At 41.5% G+C, this 19,874-nt stretch overlaps 1 protein-coding gene across 8 annotated transcripts in view; it reads right to left on the bottom strand.

Annotated features, from left to right (window-relative positions):
* LOC135941659 (leucine-rich repeat-containing G-protein coupled receptor 4-like) overlaps window positions 1–19,280 on the bottom strand; it is a 106,409-nt gene extending 87,129 nt beyond the window's left edge. For 6 of the 8 annotated variants that reach the window (XM_065487274.1, XM_065487278.1, XM_065487277.1 and 3 more), the window contains exon 1: window positions 19,150–19,280. The gene's annotated coding sequence lies outside the window, so the exon portion shown is untranslated. The remainder of the gene's footprint in view (window positions 1–19,149) is intronic. The other 2 variants (XM_065487273.1, XM_065487279.1) reach the window with 2 other exon arrangements.
* Between the last annotated feature and the right edge of the window lie 594 nt (window positions 19,281–19,874).

Below are 19,874 nucleotides of genomic sequence, written 5' to 3' on the forward strand. Positions count from 1 at the left end.
ACAGCAGCATCTTATTAACTTTTTGCGGATTCTTCGTTTCAGGCTACAATTCCACAGCAGACTTTGTTCGGGCTAATCAGCCGCCCACTCGCCCTCTTGACGAAAGTTAAAGCCTCCTCAGCAAAGCCGAATCTTAATGAAAAGCAGCCAGCGTCTGCTCTTCCACTTGAAAACAAAATTTGCCAGTTTGCGCTGCCGCTTTTCCCGAGGGAATCGTCTAGCCACTTTTCCAATCCTTTTACGCGCGCCCTCTCCCGACCCATTTTTGCTGAGCCGGCGATTGTTTTGCTTGTGCTGCTTCGACAAGTTGCTTGCCCGTCTTGTTTTTCTTAAATAGGATTATTTCCAGTCAGCTCCCGCAGCGTCCGCAGCAAAGTTTCGTGAAGAGCACAACATTGTCCGCCTATTAGCCATTCAATTAAGTCTTGCTCATGGTTAATTCATTAATTAATTGGAACTCTCACATCAATTCCGTCTCTAATCGTGTGCGCTCCTCATCGTCCCGTCACTGAGCAAATTGGAATCACGATGGCATGCACATCATTCATTGAGCACACAGACTCGCCCTATATGACAGAGGTTCTCAACGGACTAATTACAAAGTAACTCTAATGTTTCTTGTTGATCTATTGCAGGCTGTATTAATTACATTTTCATCACGACATTAACAAACGCTACCGTAACCACGGTATGGATTCGCGTGCTGTGTGTATGACAACTTGATTTCAGTCTGCGTCGAGTTAATGAGCATTGTTTTGATTTCTCCAGAGCTAAATTGAAGTTTGTTCGCGATCAAATCTCATTCAAGTTGAAACACTTCCTTGTATGATAGTTAAAATTTGTTTACTCATATTTCTAGGTTAATTGAGTTTCTCCGTTAAATTACTTAAAATACATATACCAGCATAAGCTATAACTTGCTTTTTACAGCCCCGTTATGTAAGTATTTGCGTTGTAAATTAACCGTTTTATTTCTACGGCAGCTGTATAAACCCCTTTTAAAGCCGCAATAAAAATCAGCTCCACGTTGACAGCAATCAAGTTTGACCGTTTTGCCGTTCACTGTGTTTAACTCACGTTTGCATGTTGGGTCGCGGCGGCGACAAAGGTAAAAAGTCGAGTTGCAAGCAGCCCAACTTGGCAGGCACGTGACGCAAATAAGTAATGACCGCGACTATAGTTTGCCGCAAAAAGTTCAATGAATGTTCGATGGGGCTCTCTCGCGTAAATCACGGGCCGAGCATCGCTCATGCTGCACACATGCATGCAAAAGTGTCGCGCGCACGGAATGCAAATCGGCTTCGTGCATAATGGCCGAGATGTGGGCAACACGCATGACAGATCGGGGCCACATAACCGGTGGAACACGGACTCGAACTTGCGAACGGATGCTTGAGATGAGTGCAGTTTGCTTTCGAATAATTCATGTTTAAGGGTTGCACGATCTAGCAGTGGTAAAATGGGTGCATCGGCTCTCCATTCTATTTTCAAGGGTGTGCTTCACATATTGATCGAAACGTGCTGAATTTTTTTATTTCCAAGGAAGCAGACAAAATAATTTTGGAACAACCAACTTCGAGTGTTGATATCATAACTAAAACTAATTTCGTTAAGAAAGCATTAATGTGTGATTCAATAAATGCTATATTTATTTTCATGTCATAATGTAGGAACTCAGTACATTGAAAAAGTATGTAACACTAGACATTCCTCATTGTTTGGTAGATGTCTTTATTTTGCCCACTCTGCAGCACTATTTCCTGAAAGTTATTAAGAAATAGATCTCATTCATTTAATAAATTTACACAAATTGCAATTTTTATAATAATTAAAAACTTCAGAGTTCGTCATTGTGCTTCCTTTTCTTACATGCTTTCGCTAGTTGACTTTGATCAAAAAATGTATAATAATGAACAATCATGAATGAATGATAGGCCTTTATGCTTGATTTACTAAAATAAAAAAAGACCATTCCCGCAAGGTGGAACTGATGGCTAGAAAGAAAGAAATTATATTCCATTAAATCCATCTTCTTAAAGAGCAAAATGATAAGTAGGAAAGAAACTGAAAAAGCTTATGTGACTACAATTTTTTTTCTGCAATATCAAAAACGTTATGAATGAATAGCTTCAAAAGCAATGAGTGACACCTGCGATAAAAATATTGGAAGAACGTTTCTCTCTTTCATTTCATGCAAGAGTTGCAATTTATCAAGCAATGAAATAATTCAGCTTAGTCTCTTTAGAGTGTACATAATAAAGTAAGAGCAAAAATTATTGCCTTTCGCAACAGAACACTTCCAGCGTATCACCGCACTTGGAGGAGTCGTAGATCCTGCAGAGAGCTGCAAAAAGTCTCCTGCTCCACATTTTCACTTGGCAGCGAGCAAAAGAATAAAGATTCCACGCTCGAGAAGTTGCATGAAAGGCTGATGAGAGCAAATAGAGCGTGGGCGCGATCGAATGCAGCTGCAGATCCCGTAGAAGAATCATGAGCTCGCCAATCGAACAGCATCTGCTGGCGATATATACTTTTACGAGAGTTCTTCGCCCCGCGAGTGTGTATTCCTTGGCTGCGAGTGGTGACTGACTTTGTCTCGCTCTCAATCGCCAAGTTGGCTTTTGCAATCAGAGTCAATTGGCTGAGGTGAGCTTAATGAAATGTGGCGAGTTCAGCCAACTTTGATTTCTGCACGTGTGTGGGCGTGTGCTGCTGCTCGTGCGATTGGAAAAGTAAATTAATTAAGAGAATTCACTAAGGAAGTTGCTTTTTGCTGGCTGCTTCTGATGCCGCCGCGTCTGCTGCTTTCTATGATAGCGGGATCTATTTCAGTCAGTTCACTTGGCAGGATATTTCAGAGTTTTCGAAATTAGCTCTTGCGATGATATGTTGGCAAAGTTTTTTTTTTCAAATTAAATTGCCCGGTGCTCAAATGAACTGCAACAATCTAGATCCAGGGAAAACTATTTACTAGAGCACTCAGATTTTATTAGGCTAGCTCCTCATTCTCAAAGATTTAAGCAGCGGAAAACCTTAGTAAGAGTGTGTTTACTGCCCCGAATTTTTTAGGACCGCAGTTGTGCTATAATTGCGTCCAGTCTAGCGCCGTAAAGATAGGCGAGGACCGAGGGTAGCAGCCACGGCAAAACGACGAGCGCAATAAAAATGGCCTTCTTCGGAATGTTGACAGTTAATATTGGACAATAGCGTCCCTTTTATGTCAATGGACCGCGTGTGCGAAAGGACGGTTCGCTGTCGGTTTGACTTGCAGTGGCGGCGGCACGAACGCACCAGCCGGTGGCTCTCTGCTTATGTTGTTTGCTATGAAAAGATAAAGAGTCGTGTCACGAATGTAAATAAAAACTACGCGCAAGAGTGAGCCAACCAACCGGCCTCCCTTGCTTCCGCAGTGGCGCGCGAAACTTTTTTATGGGCCACTTCACCCTTCCATTTTCGCAGACGGCTGTAAAAATTCCTCAGAGATGTGTCGAGTGTGGCTTAATTTTGGTTGATAAAATACACGCTGAGGGCGAATTTTGTGGCTTCCCTCTCTGTCTTTCACCTTCTTTCCTTTTATGCTCCGACTTGGTGGTGGAAATTCCAAGAGCTTCTGCCGCAATTTATTTTTAAGCTGTATACACGTGCATAATATTTTTAATAATTATTTCAGTTCAAAAATCCAATACACATGTACGTTCAGTTGACTAATTTACCTATGAAATATGATTTTTGTGAAAACAAGTGCACACTTATGTCTTAATTGGTATATACAAAATAAAGTCTAGTATGTTGCTAATACTATATTGCTGAATAATTATAACATTCACAATTTTTAATATCAATAATTCACGTGTATAAAAATTAGGTATTTATTTATTTAAATATTTTGTTAATAGAATTTTGAACAATGTGGTTGCATTCAAACTGTTAATGTCAGCATTACAGGTCTACTGAACCTTTCTTATTGAAGATCCGTCATTCATTAAAAAGTCTGAAATTGCAATGACGAATCTAAGTTAAATAGTATTAGTTTCTTTTGGCAGCGATATCTGGGTACGCCACTGACTCGATGTCTCTCGTCGTCATCTGCAATCCTTATTGCCCGGCTCACAGTTTCGGCGGCACGTGACTCGCCTAATATTTCTGCGTGACTTGCGCGAATAACAAAAGAGCGCCCAAGGGGTGCTTTTCCTCTTGCGCTGCAGCCCGCCGCCGCCACCACCGCTGCTGCTTTAACATCAGAAAAAGCAACTAGCTGCGGAGATTCCATTACGGTATAGGCATTGCTCCAGAGACTTGCAGCGTTTTGCCAAAGAGTGTATGTTCGCAGCGTCGAGTGCCTGATTGTCGCAGATTTGCATTTACACAAACGCTGACTTGGCACGATATTATATCGTCTGCTGGCACACTGCGAAACAAGTCCTAACTGGGCTGGATGAGAATAATTCAAAACTTTTGCAACACACTCAACCGACGTCGGATGTTGTTTTCTGGGGTGCTACATGCACTAAAATCAATTTCCCTTGTGATCCGACGGAAATTTTCTGTCAATAAAATGCAAATTGAACACGTCGGTGAGCAAGCTGAAAAACATTTTTTCGCTTGAGCAGAAGTTTCCCCAAATTTTGGGTGCACATTCCTCCAGGAATGAAATTGGCTCTACGCTTTGCAATTCGGAACGCTTTCCAAAACTTTTTCGCTCGGCCGAACAAAAGGACAAAGAAAAATAGTGCGAGAGCGTGGAATAGAAAGTAGTGTGTGCCTCCTTTTTCCGACGCCGGTGCTGACTTGTTTGTGTGATGTGTATTTTTCCACGGCGTGTGACAAGAGCTGAAACGGGTCCAGTGTCAGCATCCCTTTTTTCATCCCCACAAGAGGCTGCCGGGGCTAAACGCCAGTTTTGATTTGGTGCACATTTCAATCTGCTCGGTGACAGAAAGGGAGAGGCGGCAATGGAGACCGGCTGGCTCCCTCTTGCAGAACGAAAAAAAATCGGCTCCGGTCCATATTCTCGCTGGCTCAGCAAATAACGACCGACCGAGGCGGAGTGCAAAAAATGGACGGAAATAAAAGTGTCGATTCACCTGGCCGCGGCGGAAAAGTTTTAATTGTGATCTCGCAACGCCTGCTGGCCAAACATTTTGACCCAGATTGTTATTGGCGGAGTCTCGCCTCTCGCCCACCAGCACTCGTGGTCAAATTATTTATCTTGAAGCTTAATTTGCTGTGCGGCAAGCAGTTAAGCCTACTAATGCCGGTTTGCCTTCTTTCCAAACGAATTTATCAGTGTGATGGTCTTTTAATGGCTGTTTTGCTTAACGTACGATGCTTCTCGCGCCGCGTGGCTTTATTCCACTCTGTAAATCTCGCTTGAAGGGTTTCACGGCAAAAACAGTAAGCTTTTGCACAAGGAAAAATCCAGCTTGGAATTTTGCTTTCATGGAAGTACTCAAAATTTGAGTATAGATCAGGAAGCAAGGACCAGCGCGTTGGTTTAATTCATATTGTAAATAATCTCCCTATCCGTTTTGGATTTCGGCTCATGGATGAATAAAAATGTCTTGAGCATTTCTTGTCGAGTGATTCGGGCAATCGCGTGACAATATACCTGCAGCGAATTTTTGAACTGCCTTAAAAATCATTAAAGATTTGAAAAATAAATGCACTTAATAAATAGACTTATTTTATTATAAGTTATATATAACAACGTAGTTCTTTGCATGTGCCCATAAAATTGATGTTATACTGTACAAGGAAAACCTGTCTAATCTCTGCAAATTTATACGCTGCTTGGGTGTTCAGGCCAGGGCTTTTGTGTGTTGTACAAGCTAAAAGTCATATTACAAACAGCTGAAAGCCCGGAATCAATATTCTCTCGCCGGCGGTGGCGGGAATAAGTCATCAAGAGCCAGGGTCATTGTTTCCCTTTTACTCTCTCGCCCACGCACAATATTAATTTCCATCCGCCCTCACACACGCGTCTGTATAATGAGTTTATTACGCTCGATATTTCATCGGCAGTGCATATGCACGTGGCTCCACGTTTCCAGCGTGGCGCGAGAAGAGAGGTGTGTATTGCTTTATTATCACACAATAAACAAAAGCACCACCGGCAGGCGAGGCACTTTTGTGCAACGAAAAATATGACGACCGACTCCATAAATCCTGATTTATTATTCAAACGCGGCCGACGCTGGTTGTTGACGATAATTTTATTACGTGTTGAAACGAACGAGCTCCATAAAAAATACAGAATTTGCTTTTTAGTCAGCTGCTGCATACGCTTGATATTTGCAAAGCCAAAAGCTTTTGTTGAATCAATACTCACTTTTCCTGACGTCAGTTGAAAATGTTTCATTCTTTCATTTTGTTAGTCAGATTTATTTAAAAAGTAGATCTGCAGCTGAAGATAAATCCAATTTGTTGCAGAGTTGAAAGTTAATTAAAACAATATCAGCCCACAACGGTCATATTTAAAGGTTATTGAATTTCCACATTTCCATTTATTTTAAGCTTTGCCCGTAAGGCTGCGAAATATAACCGCAACTAACTGTTTTTTTTCTGAAAAAGTCGTAGTATGAATTTTGAATTAAACCTAATTTTAAAGCTGTAAAATATAGAAATAAGACACAGATTCTTAAAAAATCAAATGATTGAAACTTAAGTTTGGCTTAAAGAAAATTGACAGTTAATTTTGATCTGAGTTTAGCACCATAAAAATAGTTTCAAACCGTCTAGAGAAACCACCCTAACCTACCGCTTTGTTTTAAAAACGATCTTAAATTACATGAAATATTTCAGAACACTAATCACTCATCACAGCAAGTAAGCGTTTTCCAGTTTTTTTTTTGCTGGTTGATATATGAACTGAATTAAATTTTTTCTATTGGTAACTTGATTTCAATACACGAAATTGTATTTCAGAAATAAATTTTGTGGAACCTACTGCTCGAAAGGACAAAGAGCGAACAAAAAATCCAATTAATTAGAACCTTTCACAACGAGAAAAACCGCTCTCAGGATTTGAATAAAAGGGCGCGCAGGGAATTGCGAGCAGCAGTCAATAGGCAAGCTCTCATTCTGAATCAAAGCAGGCGTAGCAGTGTACCGATTTGCGCACGGCGGTGTGTATATCGATTTCATAATCAGTCCTAGTGAACAGTTTGTTTTCAACTGGATGGAAATTGCGAATTCATATAATCTGCTCTCCGGCGGTGGGTAAGTATCACTGCTGGTGGTGCTGCGTGCGCGTTAAACGCTTTATGGTCGTGCCGGCCAGTGGCAAACAAACACCCTTTTGTGTGCTGCGTGCAAATTGGATTAGCCGCCATCCACTACAAGTTTTACAGCTGCAAGCCCGCCTGTCGAAATTGATTTTCAAAGCTAATTTGCACGAGTGTTTGCATCAAATCGCGATGCGTGCAGAAGTATTACCGTGCACGCAAACATGAGTCAAGAGCTTGTTGTTGTGACCGCGGTTTCAGGTGTCCGGCTCGCCATATGCGATGGAATTGGGTGTTGGCCGCGGAAACAAGGGCGAAACGTGTCGAGTGAGGCAACAACGCCTAATTGAGAGTAAGTTGTGTTCCATACGATAGGTCTGTGCAACCGAAAACAAGGATACTAATTTGACTTTTTACTTTAATTAATTGTGGTGTCCTGTGAAGCAAAAATGATATGTACTATGACAAAGCTGACTAAGATTGCCAGACGTTGTTAAATAATTTACTATCTTTACCCTAATCAACGCGATAATTTTTTTTCTATATATTCAATAATCTATCATTTTAAAATAATATACCTATAGTTTAAGAAAAAAACATGCCAATATTTCAGAGCAAGAGTTAGTTAATGAGAGTTGTCAAATCCACTCTGTTAAAATAAAACTTAATCAGTAAAGTTTGAATTTTTTGTTTACTGTGCCGAAAATTTATATTAAAAAACAAGCCAATTTTATCATTGACCCTTTTTAATTTACCCGTTGACTTCCCCACCAGTTTGAACCATCATTAAATATACATCATGTAGTGCAAGGCCCTCGGCAACACAATACATTTTCCGCAAATGAAAATGAACAAAAAAGTGCAATAGAGAGAAAAACGTGGCATGACTGTTTATCATTGTCTGGCAGCGAGTGTCAGCGAGGTCGGCTGCTATTTCGGCGAGTGCCACCCCAACTCAACAGAAAATTCCAATTTCGTGTTTGACACTCATGCGATGCATCAGTCAAAAAAGAGCCGCAGGCATTATGCAAACAGCGAAAATCAATTACGTTAGTTTGACTTTCCCTAATCGGCCATTAATCCCCGTGCATGTGCGTCAAAAGCAGACAATTTTTTCCTCCCCCGCTCTCACGTGTACGCATAATGATTCATTTTGGCTGCCGTGGAGTAAACGAGGTGGTAATTATTTGTGATGGTGTGCGTGACAGGTGACTAGGAGATGAACTGCGTGGTCAGTGGCGGACAAGACCGCACCCCTCCTACTCGCCGGGCGCTTTGTTTTTGCCTTTTTTGTGTTCGCGTCACGAGCCACATTGTGTTGTTGCCGCGCCGCTTTTTAATCCGAGGATAGCTGGCGCGCACAATGAGAGTTTTAAGGTGACTTCCGCTGATTTATCATCTCACAATGCACCACGCCTCTCTGCTTTGCCTGCGTCCTGAATACCAAGCAGACCCGCAGATTATCATCTCTCTCGCTCGCTCGCTCGCCGCCGACACCGGCGCTTCTCTCACTTTGCAATAATCGCCTTTTTGTCCTCGTCGCTCGCATTTTTTCGCCCCCGTGACTGATACCGGCTGAAATGAGAAACGTGCGCTTTTTGCAGCCTTGGGTGGTTCAATTGAGCCAGAAAAATGCACAAAATTAAGAATTTAGCCTCTAGGAATAAAATTGGAGGAATAAGCAGGGACATTCTGGAATCATCAAAGCAAATCCTGCTCTTCTCCTGAGTAGGATATCCATCGAGTGAATGTTCAAAAAAGCAGGAAATTTTTTTAATAGAATTAGTTATATAATAAGCTCTATAGTGTAGAGAAAGTTTTAAATCCTATAATCCAGTTAATCCACAAATACAATGTCTTGCGTGCTGAATCAGCTAATAACCAGTTCCAGATTCACAATGGACTGATTAAATTTATTCTTTCTGCAGCATAAACTTATAATAAAACTAGGAAGAACAATGCAAAACTTATGAAACTATAATTAGGTGAGTAACAAGGAAAAATATAAATGCTTCAAACACATCTTTAGGGATAAATGGTTGAAATATTGAAGACCGAAAAATTAAAATAAATATTTTTTGGCGCAGTATATGGTTTTACTATTTGATCTGTAAAAAAGTGACCTGCGCGAGTGGGGACTTTGAGTGCAAATTCTGTGATAAATCATTCATCTTCTACCATTTCCTTGAATGTGATAAGAACAATTTGACACTGTGTCAAGCCGCCAAAACAAAAACGAGCAGTGATCCGTGATTTCCTTATTATATGTCTTCGTCTGTTGTACACCTTCGTTGTTTAGTAAAGATTTTATTCAAAAATAATTAACAACATTTACCATTTATTTTCGCAGACAAAAACAGTAAATAATCATAAAGAGATCGTAACCAAAAGTAATACATTCCATGTTGAATATGTTCATAAAATAATAAATTTGCATGAGAGTCGTTCAGCCAGCCGGATTGTGTTCATTTAATAAAACAGACGCATGCAGCTAATTTTGTAGCATTTCACGGGCCTATTATTCACATTCAAATTACACACACACACCACGACAAGTGAGCTGTAAAAAAGCATAGGTGGTTCAGTTGCGTGCAATTATTGTTGCCGAGATGAAGCGTGAGATAAGGCGAGCGGCTGTTGTAACAAAATAATATTGTACGTATGTGTATAGCAGTGAGAGGCGGCCGAGGGCCTGGCAGTCTTTATGCTAGCTACTTTATGCGACATTAAGTATAAACAGAGAGCCAGAAGGGTGGCAATAAAGAAGTGGAGAATTTTCTAAAGCGCTCTAAAGCCGCTCTTTTTGCCTCTGCACGCACGAGCTGAAGAGGAAAAGTTAAAAAAATCAGAGCAGTCCAACAGGTCCAACTTGCCAATTTAATTAACGAGCAAAGGGATTGCTCGGTGTGGAATACAGAAAACGACTATTTCAAACAAAAATCAGGACGTAGGATTACATTGGCTTTTGATTGGGTACGCTTGTTTCAAACCTGATATGGAACGGTACTGATCAAGTTGGAAAATTTTATCTAAATAATAAATTGTTTCGCGTGTTTGTTTTTAATACGCTGATGTTTTGTCCCATGTTTTCCTTTTTAATATAATTCGGAACGATGATTTAATCTGTATGTTGTTTCAAAAGTGTTGATGTATTGATTCCCTCACATTATTACTTGTGCTCTATCAAAGCAGAATTAATAATATTCAATTTTGCAAAATGATATAGTAAAGAAGAAACGCAATAAAAATATTCTGATTCACGCGTTTAATAACGAGTTAGATTGTGTCCTACTTTTAATACTAGATTGAAAAAACAGGATGCAAACCAAAAGAATATTTAAGAAAAAAGATCAATTAATACAAGTATCACAGATTCTCATTGTGCAATTCTTTTTATACGAAAGGAGCTAATCTCCAAGGTAGAGAACTCTTTTAAATATAACCCGGATAGAGATCGGGGGAAAATCAGGGCATTTGACTTTTCACAAGCATTTTTCTCGCTCCACTTCACCGGCGCTCACGATGCGGTAACGGTTCGCAGCATTTCAAATTACGCACACCCGAGTGGCACTGCATAAAAAGCAAGCGGCAGGCGTGTGTGTGCGTAAAAGGGCAAAAAAGTGGGCGCCTGTTGTACACTGCGCGCACATAGACGCCGCGTGTGTGAAGTCGCAAGCTAAGGGAATATCAATTTGCGGCGGAAGGCGAAATTTCCTTTCATCGCGCGTGGCGGCGGCTTGATTTCGGCTCGATTACTGGCCCATTTATCGATGCTGCTGCACCCCTTAAGCGTCAGTGCAGCAATGGGAAACCGAGCACCTGCAGCAAGAGACTGGCTGAGTAAGAGCTGGGAATTCTCTCGCTTGCCCGGAGAATTCATAAAGGCTGTGCGCCACTCGACGTTCACACCCGAAACGAGGAGCTTTTTATTTTTCATTTCCTGCGCTCTCGTCCGCCCTTACCGGCGATTTGCATAACAAAAGCCAGCGTAAATAGAGAGAATAGCACTGGGGCTACGCAAAAGCTCGGTACGTACATGCACGATTGTATGCGTTATTACTCCTATTCAGGGCAGTGAAATGTACAATTTTTCCAACCAACAAATGCAGTCACTCGGCAACAATTCTAAACGATTTTCACAAATTTATAATTTGATTGCAGCCCAGTTGAGCGTTTGTTGAGCGCAAATACATCAGTGCTGAGCTTTTTTTCTCAAAAAAAATCAAACTGGAGGGATAAAATATTGAAATTATTTGTCTTATATAGCTTTTATTTTTTAGTTAGATTTTAATACAAAAGCTTGTTTTAAAGGCAGCAGTGTAGAATATGTATTCGATGGACAAAAAAACCAAGAAACATTTTGAAAACATTGTTTTAATTTTTTCTTTAATTTTGCTAAAGTAGTAGTGCTATGTGTAGATTTTCCAGTTAAATCAAAAGTAAAAAAAGCTATTGATGAGGTATTATTTATTTATTTATTTATCTCTGAATCATTTGATGGGAAAAGATAAGCGGCCAAATAACAAAGTTGATTTATCAAATGAAAAAAACCATTCCCAAGTCTGGTGAAAATTGAATCATGGAATCAGTTACAATTTTGCACCAATCTGGATTATTTACCAATTCGAGGAGAGAGGTTTGCCCCCAATGCAACAAATTGCAGAGAAGAGAAGCGGTGGCGTCCAAATCCATTCAGCCCAATTTGACACTGCCCAGGAGAGACAATCTTGCCCCACAGGGCTGGTGGAAACGGGCTTTGCAGTTTTTCAAGCGGCATTGTCCACCGTGATTAAGACCAGTCATGATTAAAGCCAAGCTAGCGTGCGGTTTAAATTGGACGCCGTCGGCCGCCTTTCATTGCCGGCTCTTCGCTTGGCTGCTGTATGCATGCGCGCAGCTAACTCGTTTATCACCACCGACGGGCCAAAATTTTTCGAGCGTAATCTAATATGGGAGTTTCTCCCCAAAACGGTCGGTCAGCGGGCGGCGGAGCGAGTGGGCGCCGTGTCGACGGCCGGCTCAACAGGAAATTCCAGGCAAGTTTTACCGGCTGTTGCATCGAGTAAAAAGTGTCGGCTTAAAGCGTCCATTCGCATGCAAGCTGGGTTTCACTGAATTTCATCCACGTCTCGTGCAAAATTTAATTTCGGCTGCTGAAATTTGCATGCCGCTTTTTACGAGCGACAAATACTTCTGGCTTGCACGTAAAAAGGGTTGTTTAATAATCAGATTTTACCGCACCGATGCTGTTGATGAAAAGTTAGCGGCGGAAGGCCGACGTTTATATACAAACGCAGGTAAAAGTCACGCAATTTGCGGCGGAACAACAGTCTGCTCATTAGGTAGAAATGCACAGTTCCTCCTGCGCGTTTTCATCAAGATTCGGCGGCGTGAGCGTAGCTTTCCGCTGCTGTGCGAGCCACTATCTCCCGTCAATCTTGTAAACGACTTCTCTGCAAAGTTTACGCCCGAAACATTTCCCATATTTCTTTCGCTAATTGTCGCTTGTTTAAAATTTTTCGTAGCTTTCCGAGAGGAAAAGGATTCTTATTAAAATAAGATAAATGCTTAGCTTAATCAATTGAAGCGTAACTTTCACTTAATTTCCTTTGACCCTAACAAGTCTGGTTTAATTGGATGAAAATTTTGCCGTTGCAATTTTCCTGCACACTCCAGATAAAACGCAGACCTTGTCTTTAAAGTGATTACTAAGTTTCTTGGCAAATGAAATTCCACGTGAAAATGTAATCCCGGCTCGCTGGTTTCAATCCCCTGCCAGCAAAAGCTGAGGAAGCCAAGAAAGATAATCTGCAAAGAGAGGAAGGTCACCTGCTAAACTTGCTTAATGCCAAGTATGCAACGAGCTCAACAGGCCGGACGCGCTGGTTGCATACCCATGGCGTAGCTCTCTCTCTCTCTCTCGTATCGCCTGTCGTGTTTTCGCGCACGCGTCGCCAAAATTCGCGCATGAAACTTTCACCGGCCCGCTGGCCCATTATAATAAATAACGAGCCCGCGGTGGCATAAAATATTAGCTGCTTGTAAACACAACGACTTGAGGGCTGCTAAAGCGGCTCATTTCCGGCATGCTCTTTTAATAATTTACGGCACTGCGGTTATTACACTGATCGTCTCAACTACTTTTCTTCAGGATCAAATTACACCGTCGGTCTGATTTCTGACATTTTCCATCATTGCCGTCATTTCAAGAGTGCATCCCGAAGCGACAGCATATATAAATCAACAAGAGAGAATTATTAATTTTTCTTGGGCGAATCACAACAATTTCAATCTGATCTCTCCTTATTATTATAACAATTCGTGTTTTATTACTTTTGGTAAATTGTTGATCAAATGTCAAAAGATGAAAATTAATAAATGACTGAGCTAATATTTTTCCAACTTTAGATTTTAAAATAGTAACAAAGTCATGCATACGAACGACTAAATCACACACATGTCATGTATATAGTTTTTCTCAACAGAGTTGAGTCAAATATGCTCCATAAAATTATATAATTATAAAAATATTACATTTTTACACCACATTATTTGTAATTATATTGACATATTTTGGTTAATGAGACCAGAATTTTTCTTCATAAACAATTAAACTATTATAGCATTTGTTGTTCATCACGCCAGCATCAGTTGAAGAAACAACTGCACATAAAGATAAAATTTCATTTCTTCATTTACCGGAGGCGCGTATTTTTTTACGAGTCTTCAGCAGAAGGAAAATTAATAAGTTGAAGACGTGGCTCATTTGCGATTTAATTGGATCTCTCTGCTGCTGTTCTCTCCGCTCGGGCGCTCTGTATCTCTTTCTCCTTCTGTTGCGTGGTGTGTAAATTCAAATGAGACATGCCCATAAAACAACGAGTGAGCACAAAAGTAGTTGTGCGCGCGAGAATAAATTAACAAACGATGTGCAAGAGAGTAATTAAGGGGAACAAAGTTTCTTTCGTCCTAGATCCGCGTGAGAATCACGTCACGCTACTTATTCACAAAAGTCGGCGAAAAGAAGCGGCGCAAGCGTGCCCTCTTAATAAAATTTGACGGCCTTTGATAATTAGCCATTCATGCACGATAAAGGCACATCAAATGTTATGACGAGCAGTTGCAGGCGAGTTTTAATGGGCCATTGTCTGACAGGAACACCAACCAGCTTAAGATAAAAAGGTGTCGAGGGCGTTTTGAATGCGCTCCACGCGCGGACAAAAGTTTGGCCCAAGCACGACTTTTGCGCCTCGTTTTGCTTAATACACAATGTGCAGAGCTACCAGACGACGAGTGGATGATTATTGAATATTAAAAACTTAAGGCAAGAGCTAAGGATGCAAAAAAGTTAAAAAAAGGTAATGGAAGTAAGTTGTATAATTTGTTGAAACCCGTTTAAATAGATTATGAAATATAATGTTTTGATGGAATATAATCTCCGAATTATAATTATATTTTAGTTGATAAAACAAATGGCAAACAATTTAGTTGAAACCCAAATAACAATTAAGAGTAGTGAAAATATCTGCATAAGATGCAATGAGTTATTTATCTGCCAATTTTGTTCATCTCCGTAAGCTTTCTTCAAGAATGTTCAAAGTTAAGTTTGGACCTCATCAATGTTGAAAATATTTTCGACCCTCTTCACTCAGCACAATGAAATTCTTGCTTAATCGTGTTTCGTGGAATTCTCGTATTTGATTAATACCATCAAGAATCCGGCTGAGCTTCAGAATGCCTGGCAAGGTACAAAACCGCGTTGAAGTATTCAAGAGCGGCTCACTGAGAATCGAGCGCAGAGGGGCAAAAACTAGTTTGCCAAAGAGGTCTTTTTGTCCAAGTCGGTTGGTGGCTGGAGAGACTTGCATTCAAATGATTTAATTTTGGCACACGCCGAGAGCAAGAAGGCGTGCGCGGGTTGAACGCAGGCTGATATGTCGTGCCTTTTTGTCGCTAAGACGAATAAGTTGGGATAAAGGAGGCGAGATTGTTGCCACTCGGTTTGGGGTTTTATCAGCTGATAGCAAAAGAGAGCTATTTGCATGCAAATGCGCGGCTGGCTGGGCCCGAAGAGAGTAGAGAGCGGGCGTGCTGCCGGGAATGTGTGTGTGTGTGTGTGTGTGTGTGAGAGAGAGAGAGAGAGAGAGAGAGAGAGAGAGAGAAGAGTAAGCCATCCATATTATCCAAGGGCTGGTGGCACAATATCATCTTCGCAGGCCGCAATCCTCACAAAACACGCGGCAGAATTATTATTGCGTGTTCTCCTCGGCGAGCTGAGAGAGGCACACCCGCCGCGAAATAAATGTTCTGTACAAACAAGACCCGCGCGTGCGGAATAATTCCAGTGGCCAAGGCAAGAAATGGCCCCGGGTAGACTTAATTAAATATTGTTTTCCGGCTTGTTGATATTTTTAATTAAATTCGACCCTGCCTGCGTACACGACAGAGTGCTTTGTTTGGCCGGGAGTGAACGCCGGCGCTTTGTGCCGGCCAACTGCTCGGGGATTAGCCCGGATAATTAAAGTTTCGCGCGCTCATTGTCCTCGGAAGCAGGCCCAGCTATCTAGCCGCTGTGTGTCAAAATTTTGGCGCAATGTTGTTTTGGCCCGGCCGCAGCGCAAAGAACAAAAAATATAAAGTCTCGTCTTGCTTCACAACAGATCAAGCACAAAGTGATTCATCAACGCCTCACTCAGTGGCACGATTAGCTGAGCGAGTAACTCTTCATTCTTGACGACGAGGATGAGCAAAAATCAAAGAACGGTCTCTAGATCATTACGTTTTATTTAAGCAGATTGTACGACATACAATAGTCAAACTCTCTATATATTATGAAACAAATTTACTTTTTTTATCAAGAATCTGAGGGATATGAAATTGAAAAGGAGAAAATAATTATTAAATGGAAAAAGCTTATTAACATACAAAGATCAAAATTGTAAAATCCCCAAATAGGAAGGTTATTTTTATCTTATTATCCGTAGATCGTGAAGTTTCATCTGCTTAAAATAAAATTTTATTCAGATTTAACATCTCAAAATTGTAATTTTCTTGAATTTGATTGTTAAAAAGAGTTAAAAGTCTAGTCATTTAATTTTAAAAAAATACTTAATATGATCCTAAAAATAAACTAAAACTTAAAAAAAAATCATTTCTAATGTTGAAAGTCAGTAATGGCTGCCAAAACCCTTATGAACATCACAAAACAATCTCTCGTGAATCTGAGATAAGCGCAAGCTCATTTCCCGAAAGCTGCGTAGGCTAACTAAAGCAATGGGACCAAACGAGTAGGGTTTTTGATGTCATGAAAGAGCAAAAGTCGCATCAGCAGTAAAGAAAACAAGAACTTCAACTGCTGTGGCGATTATCAGAGCATATTTCAATCGCAGGGCAAATTCGACCTCTGGGAGGCCCGCTGGTCGGTCTGTCCCGAGCAATAAAAGCTGTGCGCTATCGTAAAATGACCAGCACCGTATTGTGCGTGTTATCATCGGCATCAGCAGATATTTCTTTCCTCCTGCCCACGGAACAGGGGGAAATAAGGGAAAGGAAGGAACAGCGCACCGTGCGCGCCTTTTTTCCGTGGGCGCATGCAATAATAACGCAACTGCTTTCGTGTGGCAGCAACACAGAGGGAAAAACAAAACGCGTGGCGAAAAGACAAACGCACAGCACACGCAGGAACACAAGGAAATTGTAATCATCACGTAAAGCCTGCGCCGTAATTTTCCGCTTTTTCTTTATTTGATGGAAACTGCTGCGGGGGAGTGAGAATTGCATGACAAATAATTCTACGTAAACTGAGCTGTCTCGAAGGTGAAAATGTTCTTTAGACGATTCTTATCAAGAGGGTGTTACCAAGCGAGGAAACACATACGGCTCCTGTATCGTAGATTGCAATTTAAATCTCTGCACCCCTAGAATCGCTATAAATTATGCTCCAGCTTGACATGAGATACTGAAGGTTTTGATCCTTATTGAAATACTCATTTTAAAATTTCTCCTGAACATGTGTCCTCTATTTTCGACTTAGTTTTATTAGAATAAGAGACTTAAAATTTGGTTTGTGTTTGAGATGACTTTTAATAAGTTAAAAAAAGAAAGTAAATGTTTAATTTTTCCTCTTGCTATATATATCAGCTTATCGTTCAACCATACATATGCCTTACCAGTGCACTAGTTCACTCTTCAAGCATTTTGTTTGTGACCATGCAACTGGTACTAATACTGATGATTTAAATTGATTTTCACATATTCACACATATTTAGAATTCCAATATATTGTGCCACTCCAAACCCTTACAAAAAATAATCCAGGCTTCCGAAAAGCTTTCCCCGCTTCATCTAATTTTGCAATTACTAGCGAGTACGCTGCGTTTGTTTGTTTGTTGTTTCAACAGCTGAAACGAGAGAGGTTTGACATGCTCTGGCGCCAATTAATAACGAGTGCTTTGCAAAGTGTGTGTGCCAGAGACATTGATTGGACTTTGTGCGATCACACAGGCGATGGAGCGCGCAGCACAAACACAAGATGATGCGGTTAGCAATTAATTTATTACACTCTACCAGCGAGATGAGAGAGAGAGAGAGAGAGAGAGAGAGAGAGAGAGAGAGAGAGAGAGAGAGAGAGCATGCGAGACGCCACTCGCACACACAGGCTGGCTTCTGCCTCTGCTTGCCTATGCTCTCGGTGGCTGCATTTACGCGAGAGTAATAAAGGGTTACACGGTCTTCTACTCAGCTGCGCCACGTAAATACAAACACCGCCACTCGACCTAGCCACTGAGATTGGCGCTTAATTGAAATCTGAGCACGACGTTATTGGGTGCCAATGATGGATTAGAATCACAAGATCAACAAAGTAGCACATTACTAAATTTCACGAGTAGGTGATCACGCGAAATTTTCCCACCTGCTCGTGCTCGAATTTAAACAAATTGAGTCATCTGACAAGATCGAAAGAGCAATAGCGGCGTCCACTCTCTGGTTGTTACTCAATTCATCCGTCAAGTCAGCGTGACGCACACAAAGGTGCCCATGACTTTCTGTAAAGAGTTAGCAACAGTTGCGGGAAAGCATGCTGGAAGAAAACTCGAAAACACATACACACGCGAATTTCCAATCAAATGATAAGAGTGCTCATAGTGTGCGTTGTCCAGCAGCCGAGCCTCGAGAGTCCCTCTCCCACTTTCCAGAGCAACACACAAAAACTGGCCAGGCACCCTTTGTGCCGACTAATCGAGTTTTTGCACCACGCACTCCACTCCAGACGACACAACCGCAATTTTTCCACGATTTCCCAGCCGCGCAGTCCGAAATGCCTGATGCTGTTTAATTAAATTCCCCGCCAGATCTCGACGCCGAATTTTATGCCGGAGCCTTGTTCGGTTTTACGGCCCTCGCGCCCCGGCTGTTTTTAATCAAATGCCAGTTTAATGACGCAAAAAAAATTGCGAGTCGCCGCAATTTTGCACAGTAAGCGATGTGTTGGTTGTGCTGTTGCATCACGAAGCGCGACTGAAATGTGTTTTGCGAAAATGAATATTCGCGCCGTGCTTTTTCATAATGGATATCAAATATTTTGACAGATTTTATCATTACAAAACAGGGTAATTTCTAACAGATCGAATTAAGATGAAGCTTGGTGTTTTGGTTTTTGTTTGTTTTGAAATGTATCCGTATCAACTATGACGCTCACACGAATTTTCAATTAAAGAGCTAGACACCCTTTCATGTGAATTGAAGCTGCCACTCTTATGAGAGAAACGTACAGCACACTTAGTTTTGATCTAAGTCGAGCTCGAGAAACGTCGCAAAAACACAAACACTATGACGATATAAAGCGCGTAATTTAAAATTAGCGAAGACTGAGCTTTGGCTGCGAAAAAAGTAGGACGCGCGTAAAAAAAAGGACACGGCTACTCACTTTGGGTGCGATTCGCGCGGTCTATTCTTGCGAGCGAGCGGCCGGGGTCGAGCTGGCGAGTGCGAGAGACGGACCCAGTTGGCTCACGTGCTACGTCGTGCGAGCACCAGAACACACACAGCGAGACTGAGCCGCGCTCTGAGTGAGTGTGAGCGCCTGCCAAGGGACCGCGCCCTCCCCGACAGCCGGTGGCGGCGCCTGCGCCCCCGCCGCACCCGCTCTCAGCCCCCGAGGCGCCGAAATTTTTGCTTTTTGACTGACTGTCACTCGCTGGCTCGGTCCTTTTGATTTGCTCCCTGCGCAAAAATGTGACAGTCGGAGAACCGTTGGCGAAATGAATCCGCGCAGTTCTCGTTTGCTCTTTTTGTGTTTTTTGTTCCAGCCGAGTGAATGCAAAAAGTCACCCTTTCTCCAGTTTGAATTACTATGTTTGGTTGCAGCCCCTGCATGCACTTGAGGGCTGTGTATTCACTCGCTGTTGGAGCATTGCCTGCAGCTCGAGTCGCTAATGAACGGAGCAGGTGCATCTGAAATCAGTCGTCTCTCTATTTAGTTTGCGCGAGTGTGCATGCTCGTCAGTTTAAGTTCTCCTCCTTGTCATCTTGCAATTAATTTTGCTTCACTTAATTGTTAATTCACTTTGAGTCTGACGAACAAGTTCTAGAAAGACTTCAAAACTTTTGAAAAAGACGTAATGTCATATATTCAAGGCTAAAAAAAATAGG

The sequence above is a fragment of the Cloeon dipterum genome, chromosome 4 (assembly GCF_949628265.1).
Source record: "Cloeon dipterum chromosome 4, ieCloDipt1.1, whole genome shotgun sequence".
NCBI classification, from domain to species: domain Eukaryota; kingdom Metazoa; phylum Arthropoda; class Insecta; order Ephemeroptera; family Baetidae; genus Cloeon; species Cloeon dipterum.